We start from the raw sequence: 15,205 nt of genomic DNA, 5'->3' as shown, positions 1-15,205 counted from the left end.
TTATAATTTATACAAGAAATTTAATTTCATCTAATGACTGTATAATTTATTAAAGAATTTTAATTACTGTTGGTACGTGGATAGTTTTGGCATCAGTAGTGAGCCTGGCCTGCCTTGGAAATTAACTTATTTTTCCTTAGGTGTTAGTGTTAATTGAGAAATGCATTTATTCAGTCAAAACACAATATTGCCTCTCATTTTGACAACAAATAACTACCTTCTTTGATGCAATTGCAGTAGGTAGTATTTTTGTGATTGCTTTCCCCTCAATTTTGATCATTGTTTTTTTTTAAAACATTAACCATTAACCAGTAGTAGTGGCAGAACACCTTCAATTAAGGGGGCAGTGGGCACTGCCGACTTTTAGTCCCTTTCTTTCCATGCAACGCCCATAGGGCTAATGTTAAAATGCCAAAATCAAAAGGGGGCACGGTGCCCTCCCCGTTCAGCCGCCAATGCCATTAACAAGACAAAAGAAAAGCAAACCTAGTGTTACCCCAAGCCAGAGGCTGCTACAGAGTCTGTCTTCAAAAACAAATAAGTTTTGGATAATACGAAATAACGTAAATGCTAAGATAGGTATTGAATGTTAGCTTTTTTTGTGACATGGTCTTGAATATGATGAATGTGTGGCTGTTTTACCTTCAGTGGATAACAGAACAAGACACAAATGCAGATCTACCTATGTAAATCAATTGCAAATCAGTGTCCCAAAATTATATTTTTGCTTGGGTGTCAGAGGGGAAAATTGCTGACCAAAAAGGGGATGCTAGTGAACAATTGTTGGTCAGATAAGGCCCAAAAAGAGTGGCTAAGGACCAAAAATATAAATTTATCTACTAATTGTGGCAGATAGAGGATTCAAAACAACCATTTATGCAACCTGCTCTTTGTTGGTGGAATTGGGAGTGGAAAATTCGTCTTGAAAATTGGAGGTGAGAGTGGAAAATCATTTTCATTTGGATGTCGTTTCCCACTCAAATCAACAAATTTTGGGGCACTGTTGCAAATGTATGGTTATTATTGAGCTGGTGATGAGCATTTGATCATACTATAGTCTAGCAAACCTAAGAAAGATCTAAGAAGTTTGCCAGACTATGGTTCTTGCCCTTACCCTTACCATGTTTCAATAACTGACAAAATGAAGTGTAACTCTTTGTATCCTCTGTGTGAGCTGCTAGATTTAATAAGGTAGGAGATGCCTTTGCCCATTTTATGTGTGCGTATGTTTACCATTACTTGGTTAAAGCTATTTTTTGGAAGGTTTGTGGGAATTAGACAATACAAAAAGTACTGGCAGGAATGATATTGCATTTTCTACTGTTTTGGTGTATGCTCATCAAATCAACCTAATGAGTAAAAACACAATTATACTTTTAATTGTGCCATTTTGCCCATTACAATCAGGTAACCAGCTAAGTACAGTAACCACTACCATTAAAACTATAATTGTCATGTGGGCAATTGAATATGCAATGAGCATCTTAGCTTGAATCATGTGTCAAACACAAATGCATCTCTAGCCTATTTCACCAAAGTTGTCTCACCTCAAGCCATGATATATTCACAAAGTACCATGCAATCTACCAAAAGAGCTATGAAATCAAACTAGAATTCCAAGAAGGGATAATTCTAAGAAGGCTGAGGTACCTAAATGCAGTTATCTGTAACCCTCTGCCATCTAGAAAGCAGCTGACAGACAGATTGGCAATTGGACACTTAAGTTATAAGTCACATTATTTATTAGGCTGATGTGAGAAAACCCGCGAATTTCGGATGAGTTGGTAACAGTGGCCAGTGCACAGTGGCTTGTGTGTGGGCAATCACTGATCAACATATGTATTTCATGCCCAAATGTATGCACAAGTCCTAGTGTAGATGCTATGACTTATTTGTGCCAACAAAAAAGGACAGACGTTACCATAAGGGGTGGTTTCTTACTGTTTAGTGTCTTGTCCAGTAAGCTTTCAAAAAAAAAAAACTTTGATCCACACTCCACAGGTTTCATAAGAAGAATTCAAAGTATTCCATTAAAGTTGTGTGAAATTATGAACTCCACGCACTTTGCTGATAGTTGATACAAACAAACATTTGTCGTCGCTGTCACGGTCGCGACATTTGAGTACCAAACAGAGGTTTTGTCATTATCACGCACAGTTATAACACATATTTTTTCGGTATTATATGATGGTCCTTTTCCAAACCGAGCCGAGATGTCACAAGGGTGGCTGCTTTTGTCCTTGCGCTATTTGATATTTCTGCTGAATGGTTCATCAGTCACGCTCACTGGGGCTGTAATGTATGCGTGAGACTGTAAAACAATATTCCCTTTTTTCTCGCCTGGACGATGCGATGGTATTCGTTTTCAGTTCTTCAGGGACACGCTAGTAGTGGCCATTTCTACAAATGTTATGCACACGGTCCTGGACATACCCAGTCTGCCGTTGACGGTTGATGGGCTGTGGGATAGCCTCACATCTGGCTGAATGACTGGATGTGCGTTGGAACCGGTGGAACACCTGTTCAAGTGAAGTGGGTGCTTCAGCTGTGGCCTCTGCGGGCCCGCTTCCTGTCTGGCACCCGGCCAGACACGGTGTTTTAGCGTCCCGCCTCCCCGCGGAGCACGCGTGGCTTCCGGCTACCGTTCGGTCGCCGCCGTCCGTCAATGCGGTGGCTTTAAAACCACGGGGCCTGGCGTTATCACCGCGAACGGGCCCCGGCCGGAGTTTTTGCCGTGGACGCGGCGGACCGGCATCGTCCGGTGGCTTACGGTAGCGCCCGTATGCCTGTCCCGGAGTCGGGGGATTGATGCGTCTCTCTGTACGGAGTTGGTGCGTCTGCTGCGGCCGGACAGAGCAGACGACAGACGAACATGATGGGCGACGGGCGCAGTCCGCCGGCGGCCGGCGCCGGCCGGTGCCGCCCCCTTCATGCCCCGGCCGGCGCCGCCGCGCCCGGCGTCGGCTCTATCGACCGGCCGACGCGGACAGCCTCTGACAGGGCGCCGGCCGCTGCCAGAGGCTGTACACAGCTGCCGACGGCGGCGGCGAGGGCGTAGCCGCGCGCCGCCATCGGACCGGTGGCGCTCGAGCCGACCGACGCACCGTCCGTGTCGAGCCGGGTCGCGCGGCTCTGCTGCCGCCGCTGAATCAGCGCCAGAAATAGCGCCGCTGCCGGCAGAGGGGCGGCCCGTGAGCTGGAGCCGGCCGCCGTGAGTGGGAGCGAGACGGCGGCGGAGTGAGGCGAGTGGCAGTGAGAGACGGCGGCGGTGTGTGCGAGCCGACCGATCCGACCAAACCAGAGCCACAGGAGGATCCCTGCCAGGTAAACGAGTCGCCGCGAACCCAGACTTGCTGCTGACTGTAACGAAAGCATTCTCATCGTGTTGGTGGATGCCTTTTTAGCAACTGAGCCCAGCGGCAGTTTTCACTGTCCAGTCTGAGTCGGTTTCTGTCGTTATTTTGCTTTTCCCTCTTTATTGACGTTCCGTCTGCCCCACCCCGTCCAGTTCATGGCCATTGACCCCCGATGACCTGGGCTGTCAGGGGCTATCCTCAGCAGTCAATGGGCTGGGTCACAGTCCCCGCGCCTGCGCTCCCGTCCCGTGGCTCCGCGGTGTCGGCTCGTCCGGATCGGGCTGGCCCGGGTCAGGCCGGTGCTCAGCCGACGCCAGACCTGTCTGAATAATTCACGAGTGCTGTGTTGCCGACTCGCCGTGCTGCGGCCGCAGTTTGGGTGTCAAGCGGCCTTAGCTGGCACTGTTGGCAGGGCAGAGATGTGGGGGACGAATGCTTAGAGAAGTTCACTCTAGGGAGGTGTGTCCATTAGAAAAAGGTCTGGTTTGAGAAGTGGCAGAATAGGAGCGTTTCGCTCTGATGGCTTGCGACTGAATCGGAGATGTTCCACCAAGAGAGGTGTGGCTGACTTGAGTCACGCACAGCCTGGTTGTTCCAAGTGAAGGTGTGACTGCGGCTGTGTGTCAGCCATTTAAATGGACGGACACTCGGGAGCGGCCCGGGATCGGTAGGGTGCGCGCTGTGGGTGCGGGCGGGGAGCGGCGCGGCCGGCGGCGGTGAATGACCCCCGGCCCGTGCCGCGCTGCCAACCGCGCCGGAGAGCGGGCGTGTGAAACACCTGTGGAACTGGGCCGACACGGCAGCACACTGCTCCGTCCGCACACATCGCCCCGGCCCCGGGGACAGTCGGAGAGCTGTGTCACCGTCCGACGTCCGGTCCTGGGGACAATCGGAGAGCCGTGTCACCGTCTGACGCCCCGCCCGCGACGCTGCCCACGGACCGACTGCACCGGCCTTGTCGGGTCATTTACCCTCATTGGGGGTGACGTGAGCGCACGAGGGTGCCGCCGGGCTCACTTCCTGTGTATGTCACACAAGACGGAGCAGAATGGGGTGGGCACTTGTGCAGGCATTGTGGTATAGGTTGTGAGCGGGATGCGCTTCAATCTTCATCCTCGCGGCCGAGGCTGGGTCGGTATGTGCGCCCTGTTTGCAGGTCGCTCCTGGTACAGCCTAACCGGCCGATAGCGATGCTTGCCCTAGCGGTCAGCAAACAGCGGCATAGCTGCTGTTGGATAACCGTCGTGCCGTCAGCCTGCCTGTCTGGTTGATACCAGGACGCTGGCCGAGTACTCTGTCTCGTGGGAGCGCGATCGGTCGGCCGGCGGGGGTGGCGGCCAGCTGGCGGTAATTGTCCCACGGCCAGCCGTGTGATTGGTTCATCCGTGGACGGCGCCCCGGCGGGTACCCTCAGAACAACAGCAGACTGAGCCTCAGCCTCACCGCCCCAAGGCTGTCCTGTCCGCCGCCGGGTCCCATCGTGGCAGAACTGGGTCCGGCCCTCAGGAGATGAATCTGAAACTGAACAATTGAGCAACGGAGGAACTGAGCGACAGACTTAACCGACTGATGTATCAAATTAATTACTTGGCTGTTTTCTTCTTACAACGCCTATTCCTCTAGGACATGGAACCAATTTGGTTAGCCAAGTTCCATCTCTGGTACCGCCCACTGTTCGCTCGGATCCCGCCTGCCCTTGCGAGCTTCTCTGCCTTGTGCCCCATGGGGCGAACCGTATGGCAAAGTGCACTCGCATCGCCCTCAGCGGTGCAGCCGGGACCGCTACGGAAATACATTTAAAGTTGGAAATGCGTTTTAGAGTGTTTTCATTTCCTTGAAACATTTTTGATGCCTTTTCGTCGGCTTTGATGTTTTCAGAATCCTTTTGTTCGGCCTGTTGTTTGTTTGGCATTGAGTCAATGTCGAACTGATCAAAACACGCTTCTCGCCAAGTTCTCGGGTTTCCGGGCCGGGTCGGGTCGGTTTCCGATCGGCCGGCACCCGGTCTCGGCTGGCCGCCGGCGCGGCGATTGCACCTCAATAGGAGTATGACTCACCACTGTCCGCCCCGGGCGGCTGAAGGGCCGTACCCAGCAGCCGGGCAGACGGCGCCGGTGCTTGATCGATAGTCCTCTAACCCTCGGCCAGTCTTCGCCGTCCTCGACTGTCGGTCTCTACCGCCGGTGGCACCCTGTGAGTCTCGCCCGATCGGCGTCTCTCGGCGGGCGATAATGTCTTGAACCGACCCCCCCCCCCCCACGGCCCCGCCCACCGCCGTTCGACCACCGACCGTCCTCCGTCGCCCGTCCGCCGGCTGCCCGGCCTCAGTCGCTGCCGACGCAGACAGCTCGGCCGTCGGTGGGGGGGAGTCTATTGCTGACTTGCGTGCCGCCGGCGCCGCAAAGGACGGAGTTTTACGGGCCTGCAGGACCGCTCGGTCGATAGGCTGCCGGTTGGACACACAGGGCCAATGTCTGGCCCTCCCTCCGCTGCCGACTGACCGCAGAGCCTCGCCTCTCTATATCCTCTGACTGACGCGGCACACAGTGCGGTATGAGGAGTGGGTACTGGGTATCGCCGGCAGTGGCCGGGCGGGACGATTGTGCCGCTTGAGAGGTGATTCAGGCTGTGGCGGGCTCTGCCAGGTCAGCAGCAGGTGAAGAGGTGACGGACGCACTGGGAGATAACGAATAGGGCGGGTGTCGGCGGGCGGGGTGACAGAGGTGGTCTGGTGCCAGGAGGCCCGGCGACGCTCTGTCTGTTGTCAGGGGCACAGTCAGCAAGGGTTGGGCTAGTTGAAAGATGATATTTCCCCTGTGTGGTCTTATGTCATGGATTAACCGTGTATGCCAATCGGCCGCAACTTAATGACACCCTCCAGGGAAATTTCGAAGCTTCTTTCCATTTACCCGACACATTCCTGGGCGTCCCTCGTCGAAGACCAGTTCAGTATGCGAGTTCTCGAAGCCCAAACATCATCATTAGTATCTAGCACGCTCACTTTCAGTGAGTTTTCTGAGAACACGTTCGCTTTCACGCGTCGGATCTGATCTCACGATACTATCCGAGTCTCGGGTACGTGTTACGGCTACTCCTGAACTTGATAACATCAGTAGCGCTATACGTAAAGCGTTTTTTTTTGCATACGTCCTGCCATTTATTGGTGTTGTAAAGGAAAAGGTGCACTATCATCGTGGATTACCTGGCTACTAACGGCGGCTAACACTCCCACTGATCTTATTATCATTTATCGCTGCCAGGTGCTCAACAGCCTTAACCCGCGCGGGGCTGGGGTCTCCAGCCGAACGCGCGGGGCTGGGGGGGGGGGGGTAAATTTTACCCCCCCTGTTATCTCCCGAACTAATGGTCCGATTTGGAAAATTCGAACGCCAATCGAAAGATCTCATCACGAACAACTAAAAACATGTACTTTATTTAAAATTTGAGGTCAAGGTCAAGGTCAGGTCAAGGGTACAAATTGCAAGTTTCTACAGTATCGGCCTTGCACCGTAGTTGCCGAAGAATGGAGTCATGGACTGAGACTGATTGCCCAAAACGTGTTCTTAGGCTACAAAGACAATATTTGTTGCATACAATATCATTCAGAGGTCAAGGTCAAGGTCAGGTCAGGTCACCAAAAACAAAATATAGAAAAGGGCATGTGCGACACTTGTTTTATGGGTCATTTTACTCATAGAATTCAATAGGCACACTCAATAAGTAATATGGACCACCTCTGGATGAATTTCAGGTCGAGGTCAGGTCAAGGTCAGGTCAAGTGAGGTCAAATTTTGAAGTTGGTTGTTAAGGCCTAAAAAGGTGTCTATCTGATGCAGTTTTTCACGGCGAATCGAATGGTGCTATTTTTGTTTCCGTACGAGGTCTAGAACTTCCAAAAATTCATTTTTCAAATTTTTTGTGTGTCGTGACGTCATTAAATTTTGAATAACTCCCACATTTTTGAACCAATTCTTCTAAAAATTGGTATGTAGGTGCACATAAACCAGTTCTCTGACATATATTCCGGTTTTTTCGATACACTCAAAATTTTGGATTTTATAACTATTTTCCCAAAAAAGTCGGTTTTTTGAAAAAAATTTGGGCCAAAATCCAATATTTTCAAAAAACCGAGATAGCCATTTGATAGACAAAGTAGAAAGACGTATAACCTTTTTTGTTACGTCTTGATTCCTTTAAAAATGAAGATGTTAGCGGCGTTTGAAGTTTTGCCGTTTTTGAGGCGAAAATGGCGAACATGACGTCACTAAAACGTCAATTTCTCAAAAATTTTCCGACGGATTTCGCTCAAATTTTCAGGGAACGTGTCAAATTGATGTAAAAAAAGGTACTGAAAGTTTGGCGGCGCTGCGCGCCGCCGTTTTTTAGATATAGCCAAAATTCGCGAGGGGGGGTAAAATTTACCCCCCCCCCCCAGCCCCGCGCGGGTTAAAGTTAGCGGTGTTCGCATTTAATTTGAAGGGAGACGTCGCCATCGGGCGTACGTGATCTTGTGATCAGATGCTTTTTAGTATTCGCGATGTGGGCTGTGATCTTTGGGTCGCCTTTGTACACGATCCCTGACTGCCGCAGCGCCGCTAGAGTGCATGCATATTATTTGCCCGCACGATCCCGATTGTCTGATCTCCTGAACAGGCTGCATTCGTACAGATCTGCCACCATCACTCGGTGCTCATCCATCTGCCTCTGGCCGCTGCACTGGCCACATTGGCCAATAACGCCGCTGCATCTTACTCACCACCCATTGCCGACCGTGCGGTGCGACGCCAGCCGCCCACTGGTCGTCACGGCACACCGGCCTCAGACCGCGCCACGTCCCTCCAGTCATGCCGGGGCGTCGCGCGGCGTGCTGGAGGTGGCCACTTCACGGTCCATCAGCGCCGCCGCCGGCCCGCCGCTCGGTCTGTCCTGTGTCTACCGTCCGCCGCCGCCGCCCCCGCCCCCGCCCCCGCCCGGCGGCCATGGCGGTCCGTCCGTCAGCCGAGCCTGTGGTCGGCGTGCCCGCGCCCGGGGTGGGTGATGTCATCACTCTGCGACGGGCGGGGGCGGGGGTGGGGGTGGGGATGGGGATGGAGGAGGCTGGAGGCTCAGAGCTCGTGAGGCTGCTGTGAGCCGAAGGCGGAGGGTTGGTGGCGACTGGGCTGGTGCAGCTCTCCGCTGTGCAGCCGGCTTATTGGCGAGGATGAGTGGTGTGAGAAGGACGGGAAATGTGTGCTCTGCGCGCGGCCGACAGCTGAGCGAGCGGTTTAGATGGGCTGACGCCAGTTTTCGGCGGATGCGATCCATGCTCCAGGGGATCTGGTGTAGAGAGGACTATTCTCTCCGAGTCGCTGTATCCTGTCATTGTCTCCTCTGGCGTGTCTGCTCATTGTGTCAGTCTGGTCCATGATTGTGTTACATATGGTCCATGATTGTGCTACAAATAGTGTTCGAACACTGATAAATTGGAAAATGTCTACCTATTGGTGTGATCATTTTATTTATTTATTTATTTGTTTTTTTTTTGGTCAGGCCGCAGCCTCATCTTGCCGTGTTGAGACAGGATTTCCACGAACTCATGAGGGCCACAGCAACTGAACACTTGCTTCCATGATGTTCACGGACCCGTCCGACTCTGTCCAGTGCTGTTCCCGGCGACAGTCTCGGCGTCTCGTTCTCTGGACAGACTGGCCGCCCACCTCTCCCTGGCGTCCCCGGCGACGTGTCTGGACGACTGCCGAGCGGCTGTCTGGCAGCTCCTGGCCGGGCTGGCGGCCCGCGGCGGGCCCTCTCAGTCCGCTCACCTCTTCACTGACCCGACCCGAGCCGACCCGAGCGAGCCGAGTCGGCCTGGCCTGCAGCCAGAGTCCCGCGCCCTACCGCGTGCGCAATACCGGGGGCCGGACGCCGCGTGCATCGGCGAGCCAGCAGCCGGTCTGACTCGACATGCATCGCATTCTGAGGTGGCATTAGTCGCCAGTTGTGATTCATCCGACGTGTGGCTCAGGGCTCTGAGACTCGCCATATTGGGACGGATTATTGCAGCCAGTTTCAGCTGATCGTTGCTGAACCGGCTTGGCTTTGCCGTGGGGCGGTGGTGACGGGCCGGGAAGTGGGTCTGGGGCTGTGCAGGCCCCGTACCGGCGGGGGTGGACCTGTGGGCAGTACAGGCTGGCAGACAGGTGATACTGGCGGGTTCTCGCGGCGGCTCCAGCAGTGGTCAGCCGGCGGGTCGGCCGCTCCCCTGTCTGAGGGAATTGGAGCGTTACAACCCCTCTGTACGGGAGAGGGAGGGAGGGGAGGGGAGCGTGGTACCGGTCAGGGGGGACGCTCCGCAGGTGAGCCTGTATGATGCCGGTGCGCCAGCACGGGGTACTACTCAATACTCATGTAGATCCGTTAGTGCTGTGACAAATCAGGGAAGCTCAGTGGTGTTAACTGTTCCTTTGTCTGTGTGGTCACTGGTCATGCTTTGCAAAAGTCTTGTTATCCTGGGTTCTGTTCTATCCTTCATTTAGGAAATGACGCCGAGTCGCGGACAGCGGTCCCGTCCTGTCAGTTCTGCGCTCGCCGCCCGTTTGTCCTGGAGCGTCCCCCGCGGCCACAGGCGCGCGGCCAGCCTGCCACGCCCAGCCGTCCGGCCGCCGTCCGGTCACCGCTGACTCCGTTTATACAAGCGGCGCTGAACAAACATGGACAGAGCGCTGACCGAGGGCCGTGGAGAGAGACAGGGGAGCACGTCTGCCTCCCAGGGAGAGCGGGGAGGGGGCCGACAGAGGGCAGGGGTCACTGGCCACCCGCCGCGGTCCGGGCGCCGCAGGCCGAGTGTGTATTCGGATTGATGATCACTTCCGCTGGGTGACACGACTCGGTGTAACGCTGATCGTTTTGAAATAGCATGCAGCTCGGCAAATTGCGCCATAAGTATAGTCATGGTCAAGCGGCTCAGACTAGTACGCCTTAGAGATGAGTTTTTGTTTTAATAAATGTAAAGTTATCTGTTACTCTCTGATAAAATAGTATCAGGTTACATGTTCACCGCTTCTCTGCCGCCGGAATAGGTAGGCGTCGTTCCACCTGATCGGTTGCATTATGGATGTCCAGCCCGGCACCGAATATTTTAGCATAATGGCGAAATTGATTTAGATGGACGCATCTTGGCGCTAGCTGCTGAATTATTGATGCCAAAATACTCCAGGGATAGGTAATGGAGTTTTTTTTTTCTGCCGGGTCTGGACCGCACGCCGGCCGCCGGCGCCAAGTGGTAATTTATGGCTCAGCAAGTTGCCGGAACGATCCTCATCAATATTGCAGGCTGAAAGGAGATGTAAGAAATGGAAGTGAGAAACCAGGAGTAAACCGTCGTCTTTCGTGTTACGGGCTGGCTCCCTTCCGAAAATAGAATCTGATTAGGTTGTTGTCCTCTCGTGAAAGGATGCTACTTCGGGTGGTCGATTTTCTCTAATGAAATGGCGGCGCCCGGGGGTATTGTTGTCGACCTTGTTAAAGGTCAACAACGCTACGGGCTGCCGTCGCCCCTGAAAATAATGTGGTGTCTTATCACAGACGAGCACGCGAGCGTCGTCAACAACTACGTCAACTTCCGAGCCGCTGTAATTATTGTGGCGATGCTTTATGATATCTTCTGTCGTATAAAAAGCGGTCGTAGCCTCCGGTTGGCGTTCCTCCAGCTCCCGGGGTCTGGATCAGTGCGTCTGGAGCTAGTCCTGTCCCTGGGCCAAGCCGCCCAAAACGGCGTGCCCAACCCTGGTTGGAGCTATCTAAGCGTTCTGTTTGAATCGTTCGCTGCGGCCAGCTGGCTGGCTGGGCCAAGGACGCGGCGTCGGCCGCCTGTGGTCCGCCGGGACCGACGGCCTGCGGCGCCGCCGGGCTGCGTCGACGGCCCGCGGGCCACTTCGATCGGGACGGCCCGATCAGCTGCGGGCGGCGCCGGCCGGTCGGGCCCAGGTCGGGCGGGGTCGGCCCGGGGCGGGCCGACACCTCAGACAGTCGGCGGTCCGGCGGCGAGCAGCGACTCGGAGCATTGGCGGCTCACGGCGACAGGCTTTTCTCCTCATTCAATGGCTGCATGAGGAGCTGAATAGCCGTGCGGCTCGGCTGATCGTCTCAACATTTTGGCGAGCCTGTCTACCTTTTGTGAGGTAGTCTGCTCGCTATTGTGCATTGCAGATGGGACGGACTGATAGGGTGGGGAGCAGCGTTGCAGCGCCGTCTTTCGATGCTCCGTGAGCGCAGTATCGACTGCACGGTGAGGTGGTGGTTATTCGGGCTGGTTCCCCCTCTGGACATACAGACAGCCGCACTCGCCGACTCGGCATCTGAGCTGTCAGCGGCTGTCACGGCCGCCGCCGCTGGTGGTGGCTTGGCGGCCCGGCTGGTGCGGCCTGGCGTCGGTAATGGAATGGGGTGTCGCCCCGGGCGGGGCCGGAAGTCGCCGATGGCGGTGGCATCACGACAGCGTCGCGGCGGCCCGGCCACGCCCCGGCGGCCAGATGGGTCGGTCACGCCCGGGGAGACGGTCCTCCGCGGACCGCCGCCGGTCGGTCCGTCGGTCAGTCTGTGTGTCCGCTGTGGTCCGAGTAGGGCCGGCGCGGACGTCGGATCGATGTTTGAGGCGAGGGTGGGGTTCAGCGGCCCAAATCGATCACTAATCGCGGCGTGTGTTGCAACGGCGTGAGTGGGACCCTGCTGTTGTGGCTGTCCTTTGTCCAGCAGCCGACTGGTGTCGCCGACTTCCCTTCCTGTGACGGAGCGGCATCGAATGGCTGCCGGCGGTCGGCGGCCGCCATCAATCCTGTTACGTGCCGCGCTAATCCGCGGCAGTCTGAGCCCGCCGACGGCAGCCCCTGTTGTCTGCTGGTGTTGCCGGGTTGACCCGTTACCCCGCCCCCTCTCCACACCTCCGTCTGTTTGTGTGTCTGTCAGGTGACCGGGAGGGCGGCACGTGCCTCCCGCCCCCTCTCAGAGAACACCTGATGTGACCTCAGGCCGGAGCTAGGCTGACTCACCTAATGATGAGCTGTTCACCAGACAGACAGACTGTCGGCCCGTGCGCTGTTCCCTGCCGCTTAGCAGGCTCTGGTCATGGACGCATCTACATAGTTCAAGCAAGCCTATCGAGCATACTGGTCATTTAATTAGTCTGTGAAACGTGATAGGGTGGATGTTTATTTTCAAATAGGCCAGCGATCCAGGCAGCATTTTCTCAACACTGCTTACGTAAATGATTTCTCTGACGCGATACCTTTCTGCCGCCGACAGCCAACTGATAGCCCTTGCCCCTTCGGTACATTTATAGGTATTGATTATTATTCATAAACCTGCAGTTTCTTTGATAGAGCTTACAGGAGTCTCTATGCGCTCCGTCGCTCGTATTATTGAATGTAGTGCTGCCTCTTCACACACCGAACATTTTCACTAGTCTTTGGGCTGTTGGGCTTGATGTCTATCAAAAAATGTCTATGCCTAAATGTTTGTCATTCATGAGATCTCCTCTAGAAAGATCTACAAACTTTCTTTGACCGGTCAATAAAAAAGTGCAGTTGGGTGTGGTCAGTGAATAAGGCGTGCTGTGCATGTCCTCGCTCATCCCACCTCCCCAGTCATGGCCGGGGACAAATTGAGGACGCGTGTCGCTCGGACACCTGGTTGGCACAGGTGTGACTGCGGCGGCGGGGAGCGGCGGACGACCCTGGGTCGCCGGGCGGAGTCGTGTGGGGCGAGAGTGCCGGGCCGCCGCCAGGGCAGCTCTCAAACGGCTTGATGTCGGGACGAGACAGCCATACGGTTTCTTTTTTATTTTGAAGATCGTGAACTTTTTGACAAGAAGCTGCATTTATTTTATCAATTACCAGGCAGCTTGTCATTGATGACACTTATTTTTGGTTGACTTGACGACGACCGAAGCACTCCACGTTTCCTGATTTTAAGTGACAAGCTTCGCTGTATTACCGGTCGAATTACGTCTTGTGTTTCGTTTTCAGGTGTAATTTTCCGGTCAGTTTGTCGGCCCGCTCTGTAATGTGTCTGATGGGCGTGATTTCCATACAGTTAGCCTTCGGTGGCCGATCTGCGGTGTCCAAACCCTCACAATGACGGCGGCCGTATCTGGGACAATGGGACGCTCGTTTGATCGATGGCACCGTGTCGACATTACACGTCGGTCTTTTGTTGTTCCGTCCCCACTTATGGGTCCTTATGTCACGGTCCTTAGTTATGAGGACTCGCCTACAATGCATCGTTTTATTTGCTTTGGCGTTGTTGCCATTACAACTTCCTCAGCGTATTGCATTGGAAATACAATCAATCAAAATTCTTAGTTTTTTTTACTATTTGCTTATTGCACGGGGCGAAAAACTCATGTAGCGGCAAACCGAGAACTCCGCTGACTTCCCTTTTAGGCTGTTAGAATGCTACAATCGCACTCGCGACCACCAACCTATTGCAGATCGAACCTCGATTCGTCCTTAGATCCCCTGGATCACTGTCACTCGATAACTACATTCAGTTGCGGCGCACCAGGCGCTCGTCTCCCCACTCTGATGTCACCCATCTATGCCCGTGCCAGCTGTGCCTGGCGGCTGCATGTGCACTGTGCATCCTGGCTGCAACGGCCAACTTGTTACTTCGCCCCTGCATCGCCATATCCTTCCCATCGCCCGCCTTTTCTCCCGGGGTGCTGGGAGTGTCAATACGAATACTTTCTTCTCTGCACAGCCCACACTACTGACTATGCATGGTTATGGATGGGAGACCCGCCGGTTGCCGCCAGGACGCCGTGACAGGAATGTTGTGCCCTGCAGTTTAGCAGTGTCCGGCGGGGCTGGTGGATGTTGTCAGTTGACTCCAATTGATCCACGCAGTGTCTTCTGAAACTGGCTCTCCATGGACGCGATATTGGATCAGTATGGGGCGATATGAAGGGATTCAGTGTGAGTGCATACAGTACAGCACAAACCACAGGCCTCTTTTCGGCGCGGGGCAAATGCGCAGGTGTCACTCTGGGAAAGTATTAAGTAAATGCAGAATATCAATGAGGCCTTGGATGCCTTAACTCGCAGCAGATGTGTTGGACTCTATTATGTGCAAACTCTTATCTGTGTAGGCTGGTAACCCAGGTGTTCTGCCCTATTATGTGATGATTCATCTATAGGGACTCAAAGCGAAAACAACGCCACTGGCACTGGCCCACTGGCCTGGTGTTTTCGAAATAAGTAGGTAGTGGGTACAGCTTAAACCTGTCTTATTCGGCTCTCGTTCTATGACGGTGATGTCACTCGTTTGTCAATATGACTGCCGAAACATTCAGCCTTGAGAGGCTGTTGGCTCACCCAGTCGCGGCCTCCAGTAGTCTCGTCTCCTCCCGTCTCCGTCCGCTGTTCTGCCATTTCCTCCTGTCTCTCCCTGCTGGCCTGCTGCCTCCGTATACCTGTCAGTCTGTGTCTCGCTGCCTTAGTGTTGTCTCTTCTCTCCCGTCGTCATCCCACGCTGTCTGGGGTCTGCCCATCTCTCCTGTGGTGTGTGGACAAATGACTAGACATGGGCGCGGCGTGTGGACATTGTGATGCTTTCTCTCGGTGGTTTGGGTGTCGTGCAAGGCTGAGATGTGTCGGAGGGAGACCTTGGTACAGAGACTAGACCACGCTGACCGCCGACGCTGGGGTCTGCGGCTGGTGAATGTTGTGGCCGAGATTGGACGTTGCAACCGGCATGGTCCGTTTGCGCTGCAGTGCGGTGATCCGCCGCGCCGCGCTCGTTTGTGGCTGCGGTCAGTTGAACGGTGTGCTATTGTGGGCTGTGTTACCGGTGTGGGACAAACCTGTCATCTAATT

At 54.4% G+C, this 15,205-nt stretch overlaps 1 protein-coding gene across 3 annotated transcripts in view; it reads left to right on the top strand.

Moving 5' to 3' along the window:
* The window catches only part of LOC122363632 (spectrin beta chain-like), a 52,847-nt gene that overhangs the window by 511 nt on the left and 37,131 nt on the right, over positions 1 to 15,205 (top strand). Inside the window, exon 1 of one of the 3 annotated variants that reach the window (XM_043333134.1) lies at positions 3,082 to 3,324. The exons of the other annotated variants lie outside the window; for them this stretch is intronic. The gene's annotated coding sequence lies outside the window, so the exon portion shown is untranslated. Of the gene's footprint in view, positions 1 to 3,081; positions 3,325 to 15,205 lie in introns of those variants that run through there. 3 annotated transcript variants of the gene reach the window in all.

Source organism: Amphibalanus amphitrite, unplaced genomic scaffold (genome assembly GCF_019059575.1).
Source record: "Amphibalanus amphitrite isolate SeventyFive unplaced genomic scaffold, NRLGWU_Aamphi_draft 000631F_arrow, whole genome shotgun sequence".
NCBI classification, from domain to species: Eukaryota; Metazoa; Arthropoda; class Thecostraca; order Balanomorpha; family Balanidae; genus Amphibalanus; species Amphibalanus amphitrite.
The sequence above is the reverse complement of the archived record's forward strand: the minus strand, read 5'-3'. Positions and strand labels throughout refer to the sequence as shown.